The following is a 12528-nucleotide window of genomic DNA, read 5'->3' on the forward strand; positions in this document are numbered from 1 at the left end:
ACAAGACTAGGTCAAAACCTTATACATGACTGGACAGTGTATGGTCAATGTGCTGAGCTGCAGCCAAATTGTTACACCAGTCAGTCTATAACGTGAATTCCTGGATATTAAGTATTCATCTGCAATTTTCTGTGGTGCTCCTAGTAATATTTGTTCTTAAAGTGTACTGAAGTAGAATATCACATGACATGGTTAAGCTCTGTTTGAGTCAAAACATTTTATAAATGCAGTTGCAAGAACAATACATTCCATTCATCTTAAGATATTTGATTTGAAAGAAAAGGTATAATGAAGCAAATGACACTGTAGTAAATGGTAGCTTTTAATTTGTATGTAATTTGTGTGACATACAGTATGTAAAGTTGAAAGTACAACAGTGCTCACCTGGAGCTGGAAAAGCAGATGTGAAAGGGCGGCAGATTAGAGGTTGAGGACTGTGGTGCATGGCTTTGTGGCGTTGTGTTGGACATTTGTGTGCTTGAACAAGATGCACTCTGACTGGAACACGAATTCAGGTCAAATTTATTTATATAGCACATTTCATACAATGTAGGCTGAATGTGCTTCACATACAACAAATGTGAACTAATAAAATAAGACATGAATACATATTGAAATACATATTAAAAGACAACAAATTCATCACCAGATTCACTACTGATCATAGGTCAGTTAGGAGACCAGTGTCTGATGATCTGAGGGTTCTGGAGGGTTTATAAGCAGTGAGCAGATCAGAGATGTATTTAGGAGCTAGACCATTAAGTGATTTGTAAACAGTGAGCAATATTTTGAAATCAATTCTGTATTTTATCGGAAGCCAGTGAAGTGATCTAAGTATAGATTATATAGAGTACTCTGGCTACAGCATTTTGAATGAGCTGGAGCCATCACAGACTTTATGGGGAGCCCAGCAAAAAGGGCATTACAGTAGTCTAGCCTGGAGAAGATAAATGCATGAACCAGTTTTCCAGCGTCAGACCGAGACAAGATGGATTTGACTTTGGAAATATTTTTTAGGAGTTAAAATGCTGTTCTTGTTCTGTTTGTAATGTGGCTTGTGACATTTTACGTTGCCAAAACGGGGGGAGGGCAGTGGGCCTGAAATGATGCACTGCTTATTAGTGTTCAAAACACTGTCCATGAGGAAGACAAAATCCTCTAAGTTTCTCTGATTGCTGCATCTTAAGGTCATTTGTGCCCACGTGCATCGCAACAGCAGAGACAGACGGCCGATGACGTAGCAGCCGTAGGGCGGAGGTGTTAATGTCCTTAACGAGGGCACCTGGGTGGCAGGAGGTGCGGCACCTGTTGATCTGTACATGACGGACCATGGATGACGCAACAACACGTACAGAGTGATAGTTGGTACGCTTGTCGTCAACAACTGCGTCGGTGGACGTCCCAGGGTGCACACAGAGAGAGGAGCGAGGTGGAGAGATCTCATCACTTTGGGGGAGAAAAGCAGGCTCCTCCACAGGCATGAAAGATAATGGGTAGTACATAGGAATAACTTCACCCTGTGAACAGAATTGAACAATGTTAAATGATTACTTGTTGCAGAATTTGTGTCTTTACAAGTTATGTACCTGGCAAACATCAATGAACATCTTTTTAGCCATATGTGCTGCTAACCATCGCTGTCGATTCCAACATCTCTTTCTTTATCTAGAAACATGCAGAATTGGTAAGATAATGGAAACACAGAGTTCTTGCTATTTGTATAATAGCAGTGATCAAAGTAAATATGACTGGGGACATGGTAATAAATCATCTTAAACAATAGCAACAGTAATCACCTGGAGATGAACAAGCATGTGTGGCAGGGCGACAGGTGGGAGGCTGGCTTTTGGCTGAGGGCTGAAGTGCTTTGGTTTTTTCTGGTGATGATGTCGGTGCACCGGACGCAATGGAGTGGAACAGGATAGACAGGCAAGTGTAATACACAGTATGACGTCTGCCATATCAGATTTGTCAGTTTGTCCATCCTGTAGTCATTACTAAGGTGAGCACAATCCTGACACCACAGATGCCTGTATTAAAAACAAACGTTGTGTAAGTATATGTAAGAAATATTAATTCCAGTACAGATACACATAGACAACATGACAAAATGTGTTTTGCTGTGACACAATAATAATACATGAAGTAGCACGAATTCTAACATATTTTACATACCTATCACATAATGGAAAGAAAGCTTCTGTTGAGGAGCAGCCGACAGAGCTGAGCAGCCACTCGATAGTATTTTTCTTCAAGATTGAAATCAAACACAAAAAGCTGTAAAAAAAAAAAAAAAAAAAAGAAAAGAAAAAAGCAAGTGTTACATCACAGTAGACCAAAGTTTGTGCATTCTCAGAATGTGGGGGTGTATGCGATTATCACACACTGGATTAGAAAGCGTACCTGGGGCAAGCGATGCAAAGCAGCTTTTCAGAAGAGACGTAAAATCTTTTGCGGCCATCTCCGTGGTGCGGCTGGACTTCAAGTTGTTGCCTGGGTAAAGTAGGCAGACTACATCAGGAGTGAGAGGAGGGTCATCGGCATATTTCCCTTCGCCAAGCATCAGCATCTCCTCCAGGTGTAGACATGAAGCCAAAGCTGAACCGGCCCTCTGGCATGGCAACATAGCCGTTCACAAAGCATCTCAAATGTGAGTGACCAATGACAAGGACAAACTGGATAAAATGACAACATGCTATTCATCAATACCTAAAAAAAAGCTTTAAAATATGAAATACTAACATGTTTTTTAAGCTAACGAGACACTGGACAAAATAAGTGATCAGAGTATGTTTTCAAAGTGTCCGAGAACAATATAGTCTTACCTCTTTTTTGTTGGATCGCATTTTGTCTGTGCACATAACCACTGATCTCAGACACTGTGAGACCTTATGGCACAACCTATACACTGCCATGGCTGTAAAAACAAAAAAAGGGACATTACACATCAGGAAAGAATTGCATTAAACATAGTACACGTGGCAGAATATTTGTGTTTCTGCTGGTATTTTGGGGGCTCCTGGTGGTTTGTAGGCTCACACTGCAAGCCCTATTTTTTTTTTTTTTTACATACACAAAAGTAACAGTCAGCGTAGATACTGAAGCGCTTATTAACTTACAGTGCTCTGTGTCTTTCTATTAGGCTGCATCTGCCGATTCAGTGATCAACACTTGGCTGTAGTTGTAGCATATTTCCTGATGTCATGATATATTCGGCACTGCGACTCCTGTTGATTCCTGGTTCTACAGAGAACGGAAACAAGTGAAGCAGTTACGGTATTTTCTCTGCAATGTGAGTTAACTTTGTATCCATTTTCACAAACGATTCATTGGTGACCCAACAATACTCTCAGACAGTTGCAGACTTAGGGGAGTCCCGCACCACAGTGTCTCGCGAGTACAAACAAGGCTTAAAGCCCTGACATGTCGACTAGTAGTGTCGCTGAAATTACCGGAGGTTTGGAACAAAATGTAGCCAGTTTGTTTTGTGCAAAATCATCAGTGTCTTATTTCCACTTTCTCCCCATAGCGTTTCTTGGCGTGTACAGACAATTTGTTATAATATTCTGTGTATCTAAAGTCTGTCGCTGTCTATCTACGGGTTAATGTTAGTCAATGCTACGCAAAGTACCGGTAGACCGGTACGCCGTACACTTCGGCGATGGGCCTAGATTCGCTTTCAACAGGAAAACACATTTAAACGCTACTGCCATTTAGATTGTCTCTAAATTTCAGTGCTGTATCCGCCTTTTCAATGATCAGCCTACATGACTGTAGCTGTTGTTGCAACAAGGAGAGGTGTAAACTGTCTGCTAAGCTAGTGAAGCATTTTACTTACCTCGGAGAGATAGACAACATGGTCTGGTCGATGAATTCAGAAATCTGTAGTCCTCAGAGAACCGCTGTGAAAGCCCACCTGAAGACGTCAGAGGACTGCCAGCGCCTCGCTGTAAATATTTGTTTGTTTATGCTCGTTGCAGTGTTCCTGGCGCAAGGGTGTGTGCGCCAAAAGTGAAATCATCGCACCTCGAGTCGAGCGTTACCTCCCGAGGACGTAATTCAGGACTGTTCGTGCCCATTCATTTTGAAAGAGCAATGGCCAATCAGGAGACTCCAACACTCGACAGACCAAAAGTGAATCTTCATCACTCACTCAGTAACTCATTCACTCAGTAAGTCACAGACAGACTTTCGCATCTACAGGGCCGGCCCCCGCTTTGCTGCAGTCCAGCCAAAAATCATTCAGCAGCACAGAACGAAAAGACCTGAGAGCTGCTTGGGAGGACAGCAGCTCCTGAATACAGGCAAAGGAACAGAAAGTTAAAAGGGTAGAAAACAGAATTTCACACAAAAAATAATTATTTTATTCATTTTGGTTAGGTGGTAGAACTAAGCATTCATGTTGGCTTCTGACCACATTCGGGCTGATTTAATAGTGGTGAATAAAAACAGTGCCATACACGAAGAATTAAAGGTGAACACATAATTCAAAATCTGCTGAGAACTCACAAAAACACTCCAGCTGCATTTACCTCAACATTTTCTAAGTAGGTGAGCAAGCCTTTGAGAAAATCCTTGAGGGAGAAGTCAGGAAATTTCTTTGCTTGTAAATTTGAATGAATGAATTCCAGCTTGATTGAAGCTATTGCAAATTTGTAAAGTGTTGAAGTGTGAGTTTAGAAGGTTTTAACTGTATTTATTCTCTGGTATGTGTCTCAAGGCTGCCATTAAAGCTAGATGGAACAATTTCTAAACACAATGCTTCAGTGCAACTTGGTGTAATTCTTATTTTGAGATCTAAAGCATCTTTGCCTGTGCTGCACAAATAGGATATAGTTCAAGCACTCACATCCACACATAATTGTCGCACTTCAGCTGTGAGGACCCTGAAGTGACACATGAAAACCTATCGCTTTCCCAGAGTCCTTCTGCAGTTCACATGCAGAACATACTGTTTTATCCATTATGTTTGCTATGTACAGTAATACAAAATATAACCGATTACAATGTAAAAAGATCTCTAACATTGTGCTTTGTGCCATTGCGTCAGCAAAGCATCTCTCACTCCCAGTCAGTCAGCAACCCCACCCCACTGTATGCGCACTCTCACACACACACACACACACACACGCACTGGAGTGAGTGAACCAGGTGAAGTGAAGGTAACGTTTTACTCGAGTTGACATCTTGATAAAAAAAAGTAGAAAAGTGATAATTCCATGCTTTGTTCGCAGTTGTTGTTTTGCTCAACCACAGCACGCTCATTAATCTAATAACAAATTGTTATTGTTACAAGCAAAAAACGAAAGCTGCCTGTATGTATCCTAACTGTTTCTTAGTTTGCCACTAATCTTAAAATTTGGCAAATTCTTGTAAAACTTACTTTAGTTGCTGGCTGAGACAAACCATCAGTCTGCCTTTAAGTAATCTCCATACATTACCTAAATAATAATAATAAATAATAATCATCATTTATGAGAATTGTAATGAAGAACGTGTAATCTCAGTCAGGGATGATGGTGCCTTGCTTTGTCTGAGCCACTGGGAAAGGGTTACAGACGCCTCCCTCAACAATAAAACCATTAAAGTAATGGAGGGTGAGAAATTGAGAGTACCACAGCATTATTTGGAAAAGACAGATTTATCACATTATGTCCATAAACTGTGCTCTACAGTATGAGACAGACTGGAAATGTGTGCCAGAAAAGCCAAAGCAAAACTTCAAAACTGGAACCCCTCCTCGCTCCATACTTCCCTCCTAGTCCAAACGTCTGTCTACCTTCTGTAGTCTCTCAGATTAGATGCAGGTGCTCACACAAAAACACACACACACACACACCTGCTGAGAATGTTCAGGTGCAGATGAGCCAATGTCTGCATTATACACAGAAGCAAGTGGGGGGAGTTGTGTGAGGCTAGCAGAGCTTTTCAGGTAGGCAGTAAATTATTCCCCTGACAGACATAACCATCTACAAGATGTTTGTTCTACATTAGTTGCCTTCTTTCTCATAATAGCACTCTCAAAACAATTGTGGGGCCTGACAAAATTGTGTCCACACAAAATGTACACAGACACACACAAAGACACCTAGCCAATTTCCTGGCACTAATCTCATCATAGCAGATTTTTTTTTTTTCCATTTGAGTCAGAAGGGTGCGCAAAAAAAGACAAGGGGATATCCTGTGTATGACGATCTGATTTCCTGGCTGTGTCTGGCTGTGCAACAAATACAGATTATTTTTCCTTCTAGGAGGGCAGACAGGATCGAGGGGAGCTCTGGTAATGGGAGATCTCTGCAACCAGCTTCCATTTGTGTCATTCAGTCTTATCAGGCATCCTGAGAGACACACAACAACTGATTTTCTCAAATAAAACAAAGCGGCGCGGGCCACACATATCGTATCAAAGATAGCGATCAAATAGCTGCATTGTGGCCACAATAATCATGCTTAGAAAACGAGACATTTCCAGAGTGACAATGTAACACCAGACCTGTAGTGGGTCGGAGGTTGGAGTTATTCCTAAAAATACTGTTGCTGAAAAGGATTTTTCCACTATGCATCTTAATAGGAGGGAAATCAGGCCTTCTGCAGAGATGCCAGCAGAGCACAGGACTTAATGAAAAACAAACATATTCAGTATGAGCCACAAGAACCCACAACATTTACCCTGATTAAATAAACATGAGGAGCAGATACAGCCTGGCTTTTTTCATGTTAATCACAGAGTAAGCAGCGCAGGCAGAGTGGCCCTTTAATGGGTGCAGAAAGATGTACACCAACAGTGTTGCTGTGTTACTGAATCAGAGCACTGAGAGTTTTTTTTTTTTTGTGAAAGCCTATATTAGACTATTTCACACAGAGACATCAGCTGGCAGGTCGTCTGTTGTGTGTAGAAGAATATGAATAAAGGGATTTCAGCATAAAGCAAACAAGAACAAGATAACATGCACACTAGCCATGTGGTGACAACCTGAATAAGCAAAGCATACTGCGAAAGAAGATGAAGTGCAGACTGTCCTGATCAAATGAGAACAAACAACAAGGAGGAAAATAATGTGCTGAAAACAATCCCCGCCCGAGCGGCACTGTGGGATGCATTTCACTCTTTGAAGCTGCCCTTGTTGGCTTAAATAATTACACCTAATTGCTGACAGATGTAAAGGCAAATGAACCATTTACTTAAACAGGCACACGGATTGCTCACGGTCACTGCATTGGGTCAAAGCTTTTATTGGATTCTGCCATACACTATTACTAAAGAAAATTCACTTTCTGTGGAGTGGGCCAGTTTGTTTAGCTGTCTACAACTGACAACTCACTCATTGTTAAAAAAAAAAAATCATCTCATAGCTGGGCATAATGACAGTTATTTATAATCTGCAAGAGACACTGCATTCATATAAGAAAGAAGTATGGTATTTAACTTAACATTGCACTTTAATATATAAACATTTTAAGTTAACATCTACAGTGTTAGATACTTCTTACAAGCCTAAAAGCAGAGATTGTGTAACATGAAGTAAGCAGATCATTATAACAAATGTACTTTTGGCTATTATATTTATGTGTACTAAGGATGACCCAAGCAAGTCATTTTTGAATTTGAGTCGGTTATGTGAAGCTCAATCCAATTATATTCCTTTATCTATTGTAACCGATTGGGCTCTAGGTCAGGGCTTTTCAATGTCTGACAATGTGCCCCCCAGATGTAATTGAGAATTGAATGTACAGACAAGAAGCATCTTATTTCTATGATTTCTTGGCAGAGTTATGGACATATATATGCGATGGACATTGGAGTTAATGATATCCTCAGAATGTTTTAAAGTCGTCAAAATGTCACATTGAACCTAAAAATGTATATAATGTCCGTGTGATTAAGTTATAACTGCAAGACAAAGTATCTTAAACCTGCAATAACTGATTTTTTTGGCCACTTGGGGGCAGCAGGAACAAGCTGTGAATACAGCATTGACATATCACCACCTTTTAAGTTGATATGGCGAACTTGTTAGCAAACAGTTGCATATTTACACATCCAGCAGTTGTTTGACTGTAAGTCCAATAATCACTATATTCCACTATGTTCACCAGCTAGTTGCTAACTGTGTCTGTCTGTATGATGCTGTGCAGGTTGCGTACAGTGGGTTTTCAGATTTTTCAGTGAAAACAGCTGCCTACTGCGGCCAAAAATGGCACAATGAGAGCTGTGAGAGTGAACCAAAACACTAAAGTTGCATTGTACATTGAAGAGCAGTACAATGAGCTGGAATTCGCTATAAAGCTCCATAAAGCAGAGGGGAGCTGCAGATTCAGGTGATAATTCCCAGTAGATTCACCACTACAAGCGACCCCTTTCACACCGTCACGTAGATTTCACATTGTCATTTATTGTTATTAAAAAAATATCAATAATTACGTTAACTGGCTTCACAAACTGTGATTCACAGCCTCTGTTGCAGCTCCAACTTCTGACTGTGGTGGTAAACAGACCAAGTCAGCAGGTCACACTACAATAACTAGCTTCTGGTTGTTTTCAGAACACTTTGTTTCACGTCTATTCCTCCTCCCATTACAGTTCCATTTCAGTTACTAGAACGTATTTCTAATGTACAGCATTAACAGTTAGTATATACAGTAACCTCGATTCAGCATTTTGGCAATTTGGATTTTGCTAATTGTATTACACCATCAAGTATGTATGGTGTTGTAGCTCAGAACAGCACTCCTTGCCTGTAATATATGTAATTGTGCATAGAAGCTGAAGATAGGAAAAGCTGCAGCCAATACTTTTGGAGTATCTTGATACAAGGGAAATATTCCACAACATTAAATGTGCCTAAAGCTACAGTGAGCAACAAGCGTGGTGTAATTCTCCTCGGATGCTTGCAAAGCCATTTTTATTTGATGAGTGAGCTTAGAAAACATGCTGCCACCTTAAATGAACCTGTGCTAAGATAATGCTGAGTATCCTATAAATAGGGATATATTCTGGACAAGTATATTGCAGTGATATGGTCAGCTGCATTCAATTTGATCTACAATTTGATAAATTGTTCTTGTCCCTCAGGTGATAGTGGACAACCTGAGAGCGCCATCACAATTTAACTGAAATAACTTCAAATGAAAACAAAGCTCGGCCAGCCACCTCTAGTGATTTATATTTCCCACTAATGTACTCAACCACACATAGATCATATCTGGCAACATTATGAATTTAAATCTCTGGGCAACAAGTGCCATGTCTGATGCATCACCAATGAAAACATATGTAAGAGTATAATAAATCCCACATGACAAATTTTTGCATCCAACTACAGTCAAACATGTTTGAGCTACAGGAATCTGGTGCCAAGCTTGCAACCAGATTTAGGAAACAGCCAGCAGCACTGGCACCCTCACATGCATGCCAAACACACACAAATTGTTTTGTTTTCAACTAACAAAAAATTGACAAGCTTGCCACATGGTGCCAGCTTGGGAGAAGTGAAGCCGTGGAGACTGATTCACTTCAAAACTCCAGTAAAAGCTTTTGAAGGGGAAGCCAAGGCTAGCTAGAAGGAAGATGACAAAGAGCTGCCAGCAGGAAAGAAGTGGCATTCATTACCAAGTGAGGGCAGCATTCAGTATGATGAAGGCTGTAGTGAAGGTATGCTGAGAGCAGTAGCAGAATGTGCACTGGTATTTCCTGAATTTAGTCAAACTGTCTGGTCCGAGGCAGTCATCATGCTTGCCATTAAAACTACAATTTATATTATGAACTGTACTTTAGATAATTAAAAAAATAAATAAATAAATGTAAATAGTGCTTTGAAAAATACTTTATAACAAGGCAAGGGCATAATTTCCACTGGGATGGGCGGGGCATGTCACCCTCACTTCTCAAAATCCTATTTTTGTCCCATTCATTTTTTTTTTTCTGTTTGATTTTCCTACTAAAAATTCTAATTGTCCTCTTGCTGTCCAGCCAGAGAGAAGATGTCAAAAATGTTAATGCACTCATCTCAGTCGCCTTTCAATTATTACCGTGTGCTCACAGCAATAAACAAGCAAAGAGTGCTGGGTTTTGCCTCTCAAGCTACATACAGTCTACCCTATATTCTTACTGGAGCTTCTTGAGTCCCTATATGCAGCCTGAGAAAGCCTGCAGGCACCACTCAGGGCTGAAATAAGCACCTCCACCATCTCTGCATAATTTTGTGTACAAAAACAAAGCAAAACTACACTGAATATAGAATATTACAAAATCAAATAGGGTCACAGAAATGATCACTTTAACCCTGCGGAAATGTTTAATGAATTCCTATAATCATATACACAAAGCATCAATTGCCTCAGTGGGCAAAAAGTGCAATTCTGACGTCTGTCCTCTCAGAAGTTTACCAAGCCCATTTGTTGCCCACTGTTGTCTTAAAAAAAGCTTTGCTTTCTGTGATTTCTCTGTGCGGTGGAGCCAGAACAACAACCGCAGAAGGAAAAGCAGCCCTCTCCTGGGATTTGGGGAGAAGGGAAACAGAAATGCTTGATTTCGCTCAAGCTGTGGCTTTGTAGAAACAGCTCTCACTCCATCTTATTTCTCTCTTTTCCCCTCCACCTCTATGATTCACAGCAGAAAATTGACTCAGAGAGGGAGTGAATAGTGGGTGATGCTGAAGCCTTCCTGTCCTGAACGTGCTTCTCTCCTGCTCGCTGCCAAAACCAGACCGCTGTCAGGCCCTGAAGCAGTGGTTTTCAGAGGGAGAAACTTAAAGCAGTTGGTTTAAATTCGCTCCTTTTTTCTCCCCATACGACACCGGTGTTCGGTTAATGGCATCTAAACAAAAGAGGCCCCCTCCATGTGCTCTCCAGACAAGGAATGGTTGTTAGATTAGCCCAGCAGGCTTACACAAGGGGCTCCAGCCTTGACTACTGTAACAGTCACGTCTCCATGCTTAGACCACCAAGCAGAAGGCGATTAAATCTCTTCATATTATCACACCTTTGGTTACAGTGAAACACTTGCTTTAATCCATACAAAAGTGCTATTGCAAACGTAGCATGTGAGCACCTTGAGAGAGTAAAAAAAATAAAAAATAAAGAGACTGCTTAAACCCCCATGGCTTTGCATTCCCTGTTATCATTCCTCCGCTCCTCAGACCAATGACGTGATGTTTCTTTTGGGATGCTGTGGCTTCAGACAGAACGGTGTAGGTTGCTTAGCAACTGGGTACAAAAAGAAGATCATTAAATTGCACTGATGCTCACTCAGTCCTTCGTTATGTATCTGAGAACTTGTTGCTCCAACCTGCAGCGAATAAGAATCTTCCCTCGAATGAACACGGATGTCTCAAAAGTGCAGCTCAGACGATGTGATGGCTCCTCAGAAAAATATCACGTGCAAATTCAAATAAAACTGTTTGTTGTGATTGTTTTTTCCCCCCATATAGTCATAATTCAAAACTGTTAGAAAGAAACGCTCAATCTTTCAAAATCACAGCAGTTCAGACATTTTCATTTGCTTACTGCAGTTTGCTGTAGAGCATTTCACTTGCATTTGTGTTTTTTCATGGAGTACTCAGAGACTTTGCTTCACTGAAATAATAATAATTTAACATATTTGACTATAAAAGTATAGCGTCGGGCTAGCATGCATGGAAATTATTTATCAGCCAACCAAGCACCTCATATTAATGTTTAGGAACTACACATGATAATCATCATATAGGATAAGTGATACCTTCAGTCAGTCAGTATCCAAAATGCAAATAATGCCATATTTACTGTATTGAGGTTATTTGAGGTGAAAACTTCACCATGCTATATATCATTCCCTCCCGGGATGAAATGGAGCTATATTAGTTCTTTCCATAAGGAAACTGCATTGCATTACCTCATTCCCAGTTAACATTAAGTTAAATCAATGGAGCACACTGTGTTTTGTGCATGCAGAGCTCTATTTCCAGCCTCTATAAAGACTGAGCAGAGGCTGCTGCTCACCAGAGAGCCGACACCTGCACTATTTATAGCCCACGGACATTAAAGCTAACAGTGTAACAAGAGACCAGAGACTTGCCCCTCCACTGGTAATTAGAAACCCAGTGAAAGCTCACCATCTCCACAATGGAGGAAAAAGACAGTGCCAGAAAAGACACACTGGGGATGTGTCACAATACACTTCCAGACCTCCTCAGCTAGTTTCACATTACAGATCTCTTATACAGTCGTTTCAGGATTAATGAAGTGAAATCCGGGCACTTTTTTGGGATTTAGAGCTGTTGCTATGCTGTAGCTAAGCTAGTGTAACAATTAAGGTTACGCAACAATTCATTTAAATTATCCACTGTCTAATGCAGCCTATTGTTACACTTACTGTAAGCCATGTGTGAAGAACACTTGCTGAGGCATTTATAACATTAACAGGGTTCCACATTAACAATGGCTACATAGTTACTCTGTGGCCACCAAAGTTACTCTGTGGCCACAACAATACAGTTCCACCATCCCGATTCATTTGCGCCAATGCAACATTACAGTAGCCCACAAACA

The 12528-nt window shown here is 40.7% G+C and overlaps 1 protein-coding gene and 1 long non-coding RNA gene across 4 annotated transcripts in view; both read right to left on the minus strand.

Annotated features, from left to right (window-relative positions):
* auts2a (activator of transcription and developmental regulator AUTS2 a) overlaps window positions 1–12528 on the minus strand; it is a 319952-nt gene that overhangs the window by 245793 nt on the left and 61631 nt on the right.
* Window positions 511–11709, minus strand: LOC122888187. 3 transcript variants are annotated; one of them, XR_006380663.1, is made up of 7 exons: window positions 3839–11709; window positions 3120–3243; window positions 2826–2917; window positions 2404–2611; window positions 2176–2277; window positions 1797–2030; window positions 511–1517 (listed from the first exon to the last, which is right to left on the minus strand). It is a non-coding gene; the product is annotated as an uncharacterized LOC122888187 (long non-coding RNA). The 3 variants fall into 3 exon arrangements; XR_006380661.1 differs by having other exon boundaries at window positions 3120–11709; XR_006380662.1 differs by having other exon boundaries at window positions 2404–2675; window positions 3120–11709.

Source organism: Siniperca chuatsi, linkage group LG14, assembly GCF_020085105.1.
Source record: "Siniperca chuatsi isolate FFG_IHB_CAS linkage group LG14, ASM2008510v1, whole genome shotgun sequence".
NCBI classification, from domain to species: Eukaryota; Metazoa; Chordata; class Actinopteri; order Centrarchiformes; family Sinipercidae; genus Siniperca; species Siniperca chuatsi.